A 13,709-nucleotide genomic window follows, 5' to 3' on the forward strand; every position below is an offset into this window, starting at 1 on the left:
TTTTTGATTTTAGCTCTTCCAAAAATTGAAATACAAAAATGTTCAAATAATCTTTTTTATATGACTTTTTCTGGAATTTGGGAGATAATATCAAAAATGTGGGAAAGTCGATTTCAAGTAGACTTGATGACGAATTCAAATCTGTTTTCAGAATTCTTATCGCTTCATTAGATAAATTGGTATGTTTGGCAAAAAACACGTCTAAAATACTATGTCACGCATGTGTTAGACGAAAACAGAAAATCTCGGTATCGAATCCCCTTAATGCGGATTTGAAAGCACCCAGTTATCTCTTTTACACCACTTCAGTTATACAAACTAATAATCACTTATTACACGTACACATCAAATGATTTGCATAGGTAACTGCAGTTGGAAAATTTTGAATTTTGAACATTTGAACACCTTAAAAACGGTTGATATCAATAATTTCATAAATATTACAAGTGTAATTATATACAATATTATTCCCCATAACTTGTGAACAATATTAATTAATATTACAGTTATAGTAAGTACATATAGGTCACAGGTATAGCTTTCATCATCAATTCCCTTCATATTATGTGATATTAGTTTGTTAATTGTTTTGTTCCTAGTACCAATAACCTATACGTTGTGATTTATATATAATATATATATAATGTAATGCACATAATATAATTATGCAATTTTATTGTAGATTTTGTGTCCTATATAAACTTATGCAGTTGTACTACACTCGTACAATCATAGCTTGATAATGTTCGTTTCAGAAACCTGTTAATTGTTTTACGAAGCCAAATAATGAATCACCGCTGTGTGGGTTGCCAAGTTGTTGAAACGAAACTGGTGTATTATTATATATGTATAAATATAAATGTGTATAATATTGCGTAATGGGTAACACCATCAAAACGAAAACACAGGTCGTAATAATATAACAATGTTTCCCAAATTTGGATCAGTAGACCCCCGGGGCTCTGAAAGTGCGTATGTAGGAATATTGTTATACCGCGAGTTCTGTGCTTGAATTGTGGTTTAATAATAATATTATTGTACTTTTACGGTATTAACATAGCGATGTAGATCAAACCAGTGTACCATGACTATATTATAATAATATTATAAACAAATAATATGCTGTTTGCTCGTTTATATTATTCCCATATAGTTTCGTGGTTTCCAATAAATGTGCTAACAAGTAACAATTTATTGGCTTAATGTATTTTTGTTAATGATACAGTTTTCGAATTATCAGTCTATATAATTACTCAGATGTGAGTACACTAGTAAAAGGAATTTAAATTCATTTTTTTATAAGGAATTGTGTAAAGTTCCTATTATTGAAAAAGAACCTATAACATACATTTTTTACTATGCATTTTTTTCGATTTTAGATCATTCTTATGAATTTTACATGAGTTGTAAGATAAAGGATTTTCCTTTTGCTATATACATGGAAAGTCTTAAATTCTAGTCCAAAAAAAAACAATTTTTATTCATTTCGAGACTATTTTGTTAAGTATACTAATATTAATTTGCTTTACTATTTTTAATGCAATGCGAAAATGTTTTAATTAACTTTTAAAATCATCAATTAGACAACGTCCAGATCATCAACATTATGCAACTATACTTATATGAGTTTTAGAACAAAGGTTTTATATAAAGTCATACGTCTTCAATAATTCTGTCATTTAGTTGATTACAGGCAGTATAGGTATATATTTTACTCGTGAAGGCGTTCGAAGTTGCAAGAGTAAACTGCTATAGTGTATGACGTCGGACGAAATGTTGCCAAAGTCGTAACTTGCGATGTGTATGAGGTTCTCTATGACTCTATACCTACGCTATAGGTACTCGTTTATACGACCATAGGGACCATATTATCATTTGGCTTCGTATTGCACTTTTCCAGTACGCGATAGGTACCCACATGGTGTGACGTAAATATTTTAATAGTGTCGTCTGGTTTCGACGCGATTTTTTTTTTATTCGCAATGGCGCGGTCGGTATAGGTGGGGTGTCTGGCTGCAATATGACACAAAAATATATACAATGAGTTGTTATTCCGGTCGACGAACGACGATCCTGATGATTAATTCGCGTGTAAAACTTTTGCCAGTGTATAGTATGACAATAAGGGATCCGTCGACGTGGAAGTCGCGTCGGCGGCGGTCGGGAGACTATTAAAAAAAAAAAGGTCGTTTTTCACATACCGTTTGTATCAATTTGTTTTGTCGGCGGCGGCGGCTATGGCGTCAAAAAGTAGACGCTGTCATTAAAATACAAATTACTGGACAAAAGCGACAGCGGAAACGGTGTATATATTATTTTCTCTTTCCATGCACATCACGATATACCATATATATTATTATATACGTGCATGATATCATGTTATGCGTTCGTTGTATAATATAGAATATTTTTTTATTTATGACACGAACAATTTTTTTCTTTTAATAACCGCATTTTGCGCGTTGAATATCCTTCTCCGTCGTAATAATTGTATATAGGTATACGGCGCGTACGCCACTGCGCTGTTTGTACGTAATATAATATACGCCGTACCTATATACGGCGCGATGACTATTATAATAATATACATTATGTACACACGCTTAGCGATACGCGATGAATGCGTTGGTTTTCGCACATAATAAGTTTGCTGCTTGGTGTGGCGAAGACCGCACAAAGCACAAATATAGCGTTAATACGCCCGAGCTTGTGTGCGAACGTGTGTGCGTGCGTGTGTGGGTGGGTGTGTGTGGGTTCGTGGGCTCGCGTAAATATATATTATGTATAGCAGCGAAGCGTCCTGGAAACAGCGAGTTGTGCGCAGTGTAAAACGAAAGATTAATGAACCGAGTAACGCATATGCCGATATTCGCACGTTACTTAAGCCGAAGCAACTGGTGCGTGCGGTGTGAATGAGTGCGTGTGTACGTGTGTGTACGCGGGGCGGCGCGTTTATGGGCTGATAAAGAATTTTCTGGTTTTTTTTCCCCGACTTAACGCCACCGCCCCGAAGTTTACGAGAGAACAACATCTACGCTGGTGCGCCATACACGAAACAAAATAGACAGAACACTATAGCTATATAGCTTCTGATGGTATTGCTTTAGATTACACGCGATTAACCACCTAACGGTTAACACTCACACGTCGACACGTAATTTAGGCATTTTCATCAATATATTACAATATTTAAGTGTAGATCTGTCTGAGAAAAACCCACGATAGTTAAAAATATTTATATTATTATAAGGTTTCCGCGGTGTTTTCTGAAGAACGGTCTAAAAAATAATTCTGGATTTGCTTCACGTGATTTGAATCGGCCGGAAACATAAGTTTATATGTTTTGCTTCTCTCGGAAATAACGCGTGGTTTATTTAAATTACATGTATGTTAGGCGTATTATAATAAGTGATACATACACGTGACTGGTATTATTTTAAACGCATTATAAAAACCCCCTTTCTACAATTTTTAAAATCAAAAATTATTGAGGTAAAGAGCGTACATACATAAAGGTACGTATTTCGTTTTATTGTAACCATATTTTAACTTCATCAATATCTTATACACAACAATACCCATCTCATTAATAGTAATACGCCGTACCTAGATATAACTTGAAATGTAAATATTAAAATATATTAACTATTCATAGGTATACATAAACATATATAATATGTGATTTCGATTGGGTTTTATAGTATTCTATAGTATTAGCTTCTATTGGCCGATTTTGATGAAACGTAATTACCTATCTATTATAATATAATATATTACATATAATTGTAAATATATATGTTGTATAATATGATTTTAACATCTTAGAAAATCAAATTGTTTGTCTGCAATGTGAATTTAAAATGTTTCTTTTTTAACTTTTACATAATACAGGTATACCGTGAATACGCATAATACGCATTCATCATTATTAACCGTTGGTTAAATATTAACTTTAACAACAAGATAATAATACATTTCTGACTACGTTTTATTTACATAATGATGTTCCTATTGTCATGTTATAATATATAATCGTAATCATATACGTGTATTATAATATAACGACTCGCTAACCCAATGAATAAAATGCAATCATGTAAGATATAACACTGAAACTCAAACAAAACTTGGATGTGTTTGAAAATTAAAATATCTTACTAATATATTACCAAGTTGAGTGATGAATTAAGCTAAATAATAATTCATGTATTGAATGCTACTTTATACATTGTATGATCCATGGCTTAAATATACAATATATATAATATTTAAACTATGGTATGCTCATAACATACTAGTGTCGAATTAGGAAAGAAATGGTACCTATAACTATTGCAAGTTGGGTATGAGCGTAGGTATAATACGATTATTAAACTTCGGAATTGATTTTTTTTCAAATTCGATTAATTAATGTAACTGTAATCATAAAAGTGTAAATGATGTACATAAATTATTCGACAATATTATAATATTATGCTCAACACGAAAAAATAAATAATTATTCAATATCTTTAATCGAGAATAATGTGATAATATTCAACAGACTCGTGTTTAAAATATTTTCGTTTAACATGGCAAACAACTGAATAATTCATGACATATTTTTTTCCAACATCATGTCGGTTATCTGTGACTTTTTTACCGTCTAGCCACGCAGACAAATAATTTATCCAAAATCAATAATCGTTTTAAAATAAATACAGGCATTTCAATTCATTTTTTTTTTATTTAAAAACCAATTTATTCTTTCATTTTACTTCAAAGAATAATATTATTAATAGATATTTAATAGAAATATGGATATATATAGTTGAGTTTATAAAATTAATAACAAGTTATAACTGTATTCTGCAGGTGAACATAAAGAGAAATAATAATATTATAAAATAAAAATTGAATAACGTTTAAGTACCATGAACTAAGTCAAATACATTTCAAAAAAATAAATACGTCCATATAAGAATTATTATTTAAAATGTAAAAGCTTATTACATCTTATATATAAAAATATTAAATAGTTAATGGAATAATATACTGTAATACCTATATACTGAGACACTGAGTAACCTAAGTATTGTAAGAAACAAGAAATGTATAATATTGTAATTCGTATTATTTTAAGGGGGCTGCAGCCGGTTTTGACAAAAGTCAAAACTAATGTAGATTTGACCAATCTAAACATTAGTTTTGTTTGTTATTGTGTTTTTAAATATATTTAAATTCCGTATCATAAAATAAACCTCAAGGGGGCGGGAGGGGGCTCCAGTCAATGAAAAAAAGTAACTTTTAGACCAATAAGCTAGACAAAACTGGAAGAATTTGGTTTGACAGATTTTAATTTTGAAAAAAATGGTTGAATTTATAAACTTCTAGAATATGTTTCTTAGGAATCACTTTATTTTATTTAAAGTCAGATGTGTCCAAAATAAGTACAAATGTAATGCAATTATTTCATGGGATTTCAAAAAAAAAAATTTATTTTATTTTTTTATTAGTCATAAAATTATACATTTACAAATAAGGCCATTATCAAAACAAATTTTGTGGTGAAATAGAAAAAAACAATAATAATTAATTAATTAAATACATATAGTTTCAAAAACAAATTTGTTATATTATTTAATATAACGCCCTTACTAATACACGTATTATGATTTATCGTATCTTTTAAAAATGTTAATTTTAATTTACTACGCAAATCGGCAAATCACTTATTAAACTTAAGTGGAACAATAGTTTATACTTCGCCAAACATCTCGACAAAACATTAAAAAATACAACCTATTTACATCATATACCTACTCTCTTATTGACTTTGGAACTGTAATGCCATTCTAAATCATACCAACTAATTTACAACTGTACGAAAAAAATAATGGACTATAAGCCCATATTTCTGAATTACATCTTACCGAATGCTCCAAAATTAATTTCCCAGACTATCATATCATTACGCCTAACCTAGAATGGTTAAGGTAAAAAACGCCAACATTCTAATAGTATTGGGATTAGTACATATTATGACTTCACGTAACCATTTCTTGACCTACTCTCCACGTAATTATATGTCTTATCTACAACTCTAGGAATTTCGTTAGAGGGGTGGCTTCTACAAATCAAGATTTTTCTATGTTAAATAGTTTTGTAAATATCAGTATCGCTTATTATAACCAATATGTCTAATATAGGTTGTGTAAATCAATTAAATAATAAAAAAAAGTTTTTCTCTAAAATACTTACATCAATAATAATAATAATAATAATAATAGGTACTCATATCATGATGAAGCATCTCGATTCAATTATATATCACTAACCTTGTTTTTCTCATCGTTTCGATTAAAGTTCGTTTATGAATTCATTATAAATTTATTTCAAGATGATAATATTGTAATAGGTTGTGTAATATCGTGATACGTCAAAATTCGTATATTAAATAAGACGTCTAAACCGTTGAGACATTTGCAATGGGACACGTCGAATATCGTTTTCAGAACATATATTTTGTAGTATATATTTTATATTTTGTGGGAGAAACGCTTTGGATTACTCTGGAAATCGTCGTGATCGTATTATATACAATAATAATAATAATAATTATGTACCTCATGTCGCCGTCGATATTCGATTTCCGGGGTCGGACTCGTTATGCGGAAATAGGGCGTAGGCGGTGGTGGTCACGTCGCACACACTTTATACCCGGTTACATTTGTATACCACCGGAGGATAGAACGCCGCCGTGATGACATTGCACCGCACGACTTTTGTCGGGCCTGTGGAGGCAAAGAGAAAATTGTAGCGGTAGATGCGATTTATGGTCTAAAAGCTGCGAGAATATAATATAGCGCCAGTACAGGTATGCTATAGATGGTATATATGTATAATAAGTACACAATATAATAATATACATATACGATAATATACATACATTCACCTCTTGGGCGGCCTTTTACTCGGCAGCGGCGTGAAAACACGCGGTTGCAGCGGCATTGGGGTTGAAGGATATTAATTCTTGTTAAATGGCCGTGTTAAATGCCGCGGCGTGAGCTCGCGTATAATCGTTCGGCGGCGGAGAACGGTAATTGCGCGCATTTCTCGGACAACAGGTCGCCATAAATTAGAAACACTTCCGCCAACGCACCACGCGCGCCCGGCCTTTTCATACGACCGTTGCCACCCACGATTTCTCTCTCACTGCAGCTTTATTATAATAGTAATAATAATAATGTGCATGTGTAACCTGCAGCAGCATACCACGTCGTAATTTTTTTTTATTCCATTTCCCGCACCGGCGGAATTTATAACAAAACTAATAATATTATATACTACAACACAGTAGAATAAAAAATTTCCTCCATATAGACGCGACTCGTAAAATAAAGGATGTGGTCCCTTGACCCAATGCGTAATTATTTAAGTCGAATATAATATTATGTTTACTTCGCGATATCTCGAAATGGAATGGATATTGACTTGTGGATAAATAATTTCGTATCTTTATACATTGTAGTAGGTAGTGGTAATGCGCCGATAGTAATATGTAACTTTCGACCACTTTTTAGAAATCGAGATTTAATCATTTAATACCTTGGTGTATTAATGTTATTGTCAATTGCATTACACAATAGATATTGTGGTGGTTTAAATATTCAATCTATATATTATTGGATTTACATTGGTTGTGTTAGGTACATTTTAAGTGTAACGATAGACGATAGTGTACTGCCAGTGTTTAAATTATTACTTTAAACATATCGAGAACTTTCAATAGTTCAGATTGTCTGTCTAATATTTTATTTACGCGTTATAGTTGTTAATTTCATACAAACAAACCACACGTTGTAATACAAAATAACAGAACAGTCAGAATATTATACTGTGGTATACGTGAGTGCATTGCATAATAATTATTATGATTATCGTCGCACTGCAGTATTAATATTATTATAAATTAGATTCCATCCGCGTTTGTATAACACCTATACATATACCTATTATAATAATAGAATATGCATACGTGTTCGGCCAAAAAGTGTGCGGTTGGACCCCGCGGGTTCGACGATAAAATAAAGTATAATAATAATAAAGTTCCTCGCCCGCAGCCGCGAGCTAGGTGTTTAATTCGCCTCAAGCGCCGCTCATCTTCGCAGACAGAGTATCTTTGTTATTATTAATTTTATTATTATATGTAAAATGATAAAACGCGCACAACGCACAAAATATAATCGCTTGGTTTTTAAATCTCATTTTTCGTGCCACCTTTCACCCTGGCGGTTAGAATTAAAATATATTATTATATTTAGTACGTGTGTACATAATATAATATACATATAAATTATGAGTTATAACTGCATATTTTATACAACATGAAATCTGGAGGGACTTTTTATTATAATATATTATTAAACTATAACGCACGTGTATCTACGAATCTTCAATTGAATTTCGAAAATGTGTTGGCGGGTGTGTTCACATTGTACCTACATGACACGTGTGTACCTACATAGCATCGCTGTACGACAAATGTTTTTAAATTGTTACTATGGTAGTTTAATACGCGTTACGAGTTAAAAAAAACTATTACTTTCCGTACATTTTTATATATTTTTCTCTCCTCTATCTAATATATAGTACAGCAATTATTTAGTACCTACATAATAATATTATATTATAATATGTTTCAATATTCGTCCTATATATTTATGTACTTATCCCAATGTGTTATGTACTAATATAATATTATTGTTATTTGTTAATGCTATTTTTCCATTTAATTTTTATTTCCACCCTCATTTTTAAAAATAAATAGATAATTCAGTTACTTTTGATATAAAAAAATTGGTTGAATTTAATTTATTCTAATATAAAAAAATAAAGTATCGTTGACATGATAAATAATCGTTTTGGTCGACATTAAAACGCTAAGAATTTATAATATCGTTTTAAATCGATTTTTTTTTTTATATTAAGTTGGCTATTATATCAATAAGTGATCGGAAAATCATTCGTTTGTGTCACACGGTGTACTTGACGTTTTAAACAATTTATTTCAAAATAATTACATGTTATTATATACAATATACTTTCCACAAACCAATCACGTATTTAATAAGGGAACAAATTAGATGGGAATGTCTGGTATTCGAACAATGTTATTTGGGACGAGATCTGTACATGCTTAATTTATTTATTTCGTGGTATAATGTAACCAAAGTATGTGATGTAGACATTGGCTTTCAAATGATTGTATTCAAAAATATTACATATTTGAAGTTCCTTTGAATATAACATCCCTTACACAATATTTCATCAAGTATTATATTAATATATGTACCTACATTAATTTATTATTATTATACTCGTACAAATTTATCGACTAATTTTGTTCATTCTATTTCTTATTTTAGATTCTGAGTCTCAGAATCTGAGAGGAGCTATATATTATGTAAAAATAAATATATGCATCATTAAGTCTTATAAGTTATAACTGTCTTAAAACAGTATTATGAAACATAGTTTTTCAAAAATACAAAAATGTTACATAATTATAGTTTATAAGATTTGAACACAATATGTACGTTAAAACGTATAATCATACAGCATTATATATGTATAATATTTTAAACGCGTTTGATGCAAAATTTCTATAAGGCTTTATAAAAAATAAAACTGTAAGCTATATATAATACATTTTAAAGTTAATAAATAAAACTTATTCTACTGTTCAGTATCCCAAGGGCTTGTATTGAAATTTTAATCGAAATAACTATACATAAATAGTTTGAACTATATTTTTATCCACCAGTAATAAAACTTTTATATTGGAATCTAGTAAATAATACTTATTACTTTAAACTCGTGTGAGGCGGGGATATATTTTTGAAACGTAATAAAAGATGCTTTTCTATTACCTTTATAAAATACAGCGAGTCACGTTAAGCCGTTGAGTTTCTATTGTTAAGTATTGATAAAATATCGGATACCTACCTTTTTTAAAAATTCTATTTTACTTTAAATATTACATTATATTATTATCCATTACCTATAGGTACAGCTATTTAGTGATTAATTTAATAAATATATGTTATAATATATATATATATGAATGAATGAATGAATTATTAAATTGTTGTTACATATACATATTACATTTTATTGATATGTAGAGAGAATATTAATACATAAACAAATAATTTGCACTTTGATATTTTTTTATAATGTTAAAATGTCGATGGAATATATAAACAATAAATTCAGTAAAAAGTTATTTATTCATAGAGAATCGTCTACGTTAATTAATGATTACAATATATATGTAAAAATTTTAGAATTTATAATTTAGATCAATAAAATGTAGAAATAACTTAACGACGAGTATACGTAGTAAATTTGTATTTGTGCGTATCATTTGTATTTTGTTTTAACCGTTCGCTCTATATAATTCTTAGGACAATGTATATAAGTTATTTTCCATGTAATTACATTATACGCTGTGAATTCATGAAATTTGCATGTCAATGTGTTTTTAAACCTTTTAAGAAGAAGTTTTCTCTTTGAATATTATATTTCACGGGACGAAAATCATATTTGAAAGGGTTTTTGATAGTGTACAAAATAAATAGCCACCATTTCTAGAACTATCGTTGAACGTACAAAAAAGTTTGGACCCCGACGCACGCCCAAATTGCACATGAAGTTAGTTAAGACAGAAAAAAAATGATGAAAATTAATTTCCTAAGGCAGAAACTTATCCGTCGACAACAGTCTAGTTGGTAACACGTATAAATTGCACGTGTACGTGTCACGTGCACAGCTTCGAACTTCTCCGGGCGGAAAGACGTGAGTATGGGGGACGGTGAATGGGGGATGAGGAGGAGGAGGAGGAGTCGTGCAGAAAAGCGCGTAAGTCGACTGTAATTGCAATTTCATAACACCCCCAAAAAAACGGCCTAACCAAACCCGACCGGTGAAACGCGCGCGTATATAAATTACATAATAATTTTTTTTCCGATGTTTTTTTTGCGCATATAACTGCGGTGCTATGCGGATTGTCACCGAGCAATTATGATTTGCATCTGTATACGGGAGAATTTATTTCCCGGGAGAGGTGACGGTTTTCTTTTTCTCCCCCGAAAAAAAAACAACTTATCGTTAACTACAGAACACATGGAAATAATATGCATGCGGCGTAGGTATCTCACACTGGAAGGTGTTCTGCAGACCTCCACTGACCCTTTACAGTCTACACGTCTCCACCTAGTCTCTATACCCTCTAGACACGTGGTAGTTAGATGTCACGCACAAACGCAGTTTATGTAAGCGCACCGCGACCATTATTTAATGGTTATTTTCTTATACTTTAATATCCACGTGTGAATATTGGACGCGTTTCGTTCGGCTTGGTAAGTCGAAATTAATTTTAAAAAATAATAGTTAAAAAAAATACTTAATTATAATAAAAGCCAATAGATTTACCTTGGTAGACTTACGTCGTGTCGGATGAAACTTATAAATAAACACCTTATGCAGCGAAGAATTAAAATTGGTTCCCGTGGATCCCTACTATATAGATATATAATATGTATAAATAATTTATAATCTATCTTTTACTCTTTTACGAAAACGAATTGTCTGCAAAATGTGTCTGTATGTACGTATATAATTATATATTGTATCGTATTAGCGTAACATAAAACCATATACTTGTATATAAAATGTATAAACTCCTTGAATAATGTCCTTAATGAAAGGCGTTGGTTGTTTTTTTTTTCTAAGCGAAAATTGGATGTCTTTATGTGCACCGATTAATAACGCCCGTACGGCGGTCGTAACTATAAGCAACTTGCTGTTATTTAGGTGCAGCTAATATACCGCGTGATTTCGCTCGTTTAATAGAAACACTAATACGGCGTGTATACTGAAATTAAGACGATATATCTCTATTATACGTCACGCTCGGTAAGTAATAACACCGTTATAGGGAGGTACCTTATTATATACAACTCGCTGCGATATCGAGCGACGTTAAATAAAAGTATTACGGTCTACGCGATTAAACAACTAATCCTGCACGTGGATATCGAATTTTCAGACCCAATCATATATTGTGACGATCCTAGGTCCTATACTGTCCTAGCTATATCCAGAGTTGCAGGATTTGTCTCGTTTCCATTCGAGTTATAGGTACATCATGCAACAATCATTCACAACATATTTCGAATTATCCATACATAGAACGTCTTGAATCATTTTCATAATAACTCTTGCTGATTTGGTATACGGCAGTTAATGTTATGTCAAAAAGCTCCATCTACAATGTATCAATAAGCTATATACAGAGTGATTCACCGACCATGCTCACCTTTTTTCCCTTTAATAATGAATTTATTCAAATTCTAATTTTTGGAATTTTAAAGAATATCTACTCAAAGGACAAAGGCCATTATATTCAAATTAACAAAATTTTTTTGCTGTAAATTATCTAATGAATACAGTTTTTTGAACATTTTGATGTATCTTATTCAAAACTCGAATGAGTAGTTAAATGTTTTATTTAATGTTTGTAATAAGGGTAATAAGGGTAATAGTCCTTAAAAAGGGTTTTATCTTATATATAAAATTCTCGTATCACAGTGTTAATCTCGATACTCTTCCAAAACGACTTGACCGATTTTTATGAAATTTTTTATGCATATTCAGTAGGTATGAGAATCGACTAACATCTATTTTTCATACCCCTAAGTGATAAGGGTTGTCCAGAAAAAAATAATAGAAATGCTCAAACAGGGATTTTGATAATTTACGGTAGAAATATTTGTTTATAAATGGTTGCTATTGGTTATATATATAAAAATAATAATAGTCTATTATATATTGGTTGCTATTGGTTAATCGGGCATGTTTGTTGATTTGTATAATATATTTGGTGAATATATATATATTATATATATGAATGAATGATTGTGTGCAGATTAGACCTCTGGGAAGAAGACAGGCTAATTTAAAAAGGGTTAAATTTAGATTTTTTTTATTCATCCGTAGGTGGAATCAAGTAAAAATGACAAACTTGGTATAACTTTGATACTTTAGAATTAAATCATACACTTACGTACAAACAGCACGGGGTCCGCGATCTACCACAGGTAGATTGCCTACCTGATAATATACTGCTGCGAAGCAGAATTTTTATTCCAGGCAACAGAAAAGTTAAGATAAATCTAAAACATCATACACCGAATTTTAAAGAACGCATTGAACAAAGTTTGAATCATATACAGTTGCTTGTTATTTATTATATTTTTTGGTAACAGAATTAACTACTTACATGGAATCTTGTTTTAAATTTCCAAGCCTTAGATATAAATGTTGAACATTTTATAAATTTTTAACTACAAAATAATTATTCAATTTTAAATTTCATAAATTTTGTCAAAATTCGATCTTTAAATACTTATAAAAAAAATTGTGCCTATGTATTTTTAATATTTTTCTACTGCTATTGTAACAATGTATCAGGAGCTCTGTATTCATTTTTACACTTTTTGGCCCAATAGATAAAACTTTATTGATATTTATAGAAAAAAAACTAAAAAAATTTAAAACTGATAATGTCTGTAAACAGCTCAAAAAGAGTCAAATTATTTTCAAAATTTTATCATATACAGAAAATTCTGATATAAACATTCAGTTAAATTTCCAAGTATCTACAG

General features: G+C 30.6%; 1 protein-coding gene across 1 annotated transcript in view; it reads left to right on the top strand.

The window, feature by feature from the left end:
- Positions 1-13,709, top strand: part of LOC100168170 (protein O-mannosyl-transferase TMTC2) — a 96,771-nt gene that overhangs the window by 53,625 nt on the left and 29,437 nt on the right. The gene's annotated exons all lie outside the window — the stretch shown is intronic.

This window comes from Acyrthosiphon pisum, chromosome A3 (genome assembly GCF_005508785.2).
Source record: "Acyrthosiphon pisum isolate AL4f chromosome A3, pea_aphid_22Mar2018_4r6ur, whole genome shotgun sequence".
Taxonomy (NCBI): Eukaryota; Metazoa; Arthropoda; class Insecta; order Hemiptera; family Aphididae; genus Acyrthosiphon; species Acyrthosiphon pisum.